The sequence below is a fragment of the Frankliniella occidentalis genome, unplaced genomic scaffold (genome assembly GCF_000697945.3).
Source record: "Frankliniella occidentalis isolate FOCC.00 unplaced genomic scaffold, Focc_3.1 Scaffold105, whole genome shotgun sequence".
Taxonomy (NCBI): Eukaryota; Metazoa; Arthropoda; class Insecta; order Thysanoptera; family Thripidae; genus Frankliniella; species Frankliniella occidentalis.
The window spans coordinates 559,303-562,439 of NW_026267234.1; positions in this window are offsets into that span (position 1 = coordinate 559,303).

Sequence of the window (3,137 nt, forward strand, 5' to 3'; positions counted from 1 at the left end):
AGTAGGAGAGAGAGGGGGAGGGGTGCAGTCGAAGCCGAATCCTTAGAACTACATGACTGACCGACACGCACTTCTAAGAAATAACACAACACACTTGTCAATCATGTAAAACTTATCATGGCAGTTGTAATTGTCTTGATACGAATAGGGCTGTAACACATCAACGGAAATGTGCATGCGAGTAAAAAACTTGGACGGTAGCCGATACCTCACCTCACAGTCCAAACATAGCTCGGGCGCGTGCTTTACGTGGGGCCGGCATTCCTCGCCGAAAGTAGAGTGCATTCGCAGATTCAGGAGATGGCGATGATCTGCATGTCGGAAACAAAACGAGGAGTCTGCGCTATGTTGTTGCGAGAGCGCACTTCTTCATATCAACACGGTCGGATTCACAGAATGAGTCACGGCTCCAGATCGGTATGAACAAGTAGTGAGTGGAACAGGACTTTGGAACAGTTCCAACGTAGCGTCCACACCCCTTCTCTTTCTGTCTGCGCGGTCTATCTTTTTGCATGTCAGTAGAATCCGTCTCGGTTTCCATGTCCCAGTCGTGTTTCAGCACCAGGCTTGGTGGCCTGGTTGTCCACCTCACGGGGGGCGCCTCGACGTCCAGACGGAGGTGGCTCGCGAGGCGAGGGGGCTGGCGGCATGGCCTGGACGAGCAGGCGGGCCGTCGCCCGCTCAGCAACAGACCAAAGACTTTACTAGACTGCAACAACAACGGCAGCAACAGGTCGATAAAGAAGCTTAAAAGCCCGACAAAGTGGGACGCACACACGGCCCCAGCGGGCGCGGGCCCCGGCGGAGCAAACGGAACTGCATGGGAGGCGGGCGCAAGTTACGCGGGTCCAGCCAAGCCTCCGCGGGCTTCCCTCTGCGCTGCGCTGCGCCGCGCTGCACCCACTCGCCGCGGCCCGAGGTGTGGCGGTGCGTCCCGGCCGGCGCAACACCGTCGAAAATGAAGGCGGAAACGGGATGGGTCGTGAGTTATGGTCGGGATGGTTGGACGAAAGGCTTCTGTCTGTGACGTGATGAGACAGCGTGGGGCGGGAGGGCGTGTCGGCGTGTTCCAGAGATAAGGAGACACGCCACGCGTCGGCATGGTCAAGGTCGGGCGAGCGGTGGCACCGAGTGCTATCGGCTTGCGGGGGGCGGGGCGGGGACGAGTGGTGACGGGTGTGACGCCACAGTCACACCCCCTGGGACGAGCACGGCCGCCGCACCAGTCGAGGCTGGTGCCTGGCTATTCTGCACTTCCTCCCGTCGGAATTCAGATTCGTTTCCCAAATAGATGCGGCGGCATTGCTTTCATTCGCGGAGGCCAAGAGCACGGTGGGCCGGCTTAATCCGGTGACAATGCACTTGAGACACTCGCGCCTCCGCTCCCCGCTTCACCCCGCCCCAACGCTGTGGAGCCTGCGTACCCCCTCCCCGCCGGCACCCTGCCAAGCACGACACACCCGCGCACAAATGCCCAAGTGCCCAACCCCCATCGTCGCCCCCTTTTACAGACTGTGAAGGGATGAAATACCTTAGGTGAATTCCAATGCTAGTTGGAAACCGCACCAACCCCAAGACACATAAATCAGGGGTGGCTCTTTGAAGCAATCTTACGCCAGCAGGCCCATACATGGTTATTCCTTTGGCCTCCCCCAGAGTGGTTAAGGGTAGGGTGGGTATGGTCTAGAAGAGTACAGGTCAGCTCGAGGGGGCCTTACAGGCGGATGGTTGGACTGGTGCGAGGGTGCCCGTCCCTTCCTCGCGGGTGCTCGCGGGTGCTCGCGGGTGCTCGCGGGTGCTCGCGGGTGCTCCACGCAGTCGGCGTGGTCGCGGCCCAGTCGAGCCCGCCCCGCCAGACCCACCGCACGGCGCGAAGCACGCACCGGCCGCGACGCCCGCCACGCCGCGCCGCGCCACGCCGGACTAGACACAACGCGGCAGCTGGTGAGGCAGGCTGGTCCAAAGCAGTGCCTCTTCGCTCAAACCCAACGTCGCGACGATGCTGGTGGTCATGATGGTGCTGGCGGCGACGCCCCTGCTGGCGACGGCGGCGGCCGCGTCGTCGTGCAGCTCGGACGAGCTCGCCGTCTACCGAGTGTTCCTGGACACGCACTGGAGCAGAGAGCTGTTCCCCAAGCAGTACCCCGAGTGGCGCCCGCCCGCGGGTTGGTCCAAGCTGGTCGGTGAGTTAACATTCAAAAACCACACGTTTGTGGTCGATTGTAGTGGTCTTTTTAAAATGTTTGTGTATCAAATAGTGTACGCTATGAAGTCTCATAAAATCGATCTTGGGGTAACATTCAGACAGATTCTCAAATTATTTCAGTTTCTTAATCATTATTCTAAAACTCGAGTTTCTGCTGATTAAAACCTCAAATTTAAATAACGGTTTGTCTCAAATTTGCAACGATTGCCGCAGTGGCACAGATCGCTCGCGGGTCAGTTCACGTTGATGCGGGGATCGGGTGCCACCACTTAGCGTATCGCCATTGATCTCCATTTGTCGATTCCGATTGTGTGGCCGCCGATTGATTTGGCACGCCGCTCAGCAGCAGCACTAGTACTTCATTGCACGCTCTTGCGTTTATGAGGAGTCAAGGGTTGTATACATGGAGGGGTCAGCAACAGCAAGAGTTTCAGACATGGAAATAAAAAGCGTGCGGGGTCAGACAACGGGTATGGTTTGAACCCAGGTCTTAGCACACATAGTCGTAGGATTTGAACGCCGCCGCCGTCTCGTGCCATTCGCGCACCTGATATACGACCGACCTAATTCCTGTCGGGCGGGGAGAGGCTTGGGGTGGCGGAGAGACAACTGCCCACCCTACTAAACGTGAGAAATAAACAATGCGGCTGGCGGACTTGGCGACGCAAACCAGCACCACGCCACGCCACGCTCAAATTCACCGGTCGGGGCGCGGTTCCCGCAAAAACCACCTTCCTCTCGTGTGTCTACCTACGGGTTCGTAACCCGGATATTTTCAAGAAACGGGAAAACCGATTGTAATTTTTCATGATCTTGTGAGGGTAGTTTTTACTCGTTCTTTACCTCCACTCTCACTTCCCTCTTGGAGGTGGGAGAACGAGTATTGTGCTTGGTCTGGTGTAATTTAGCGACTCGATTCATCTCGGTAACC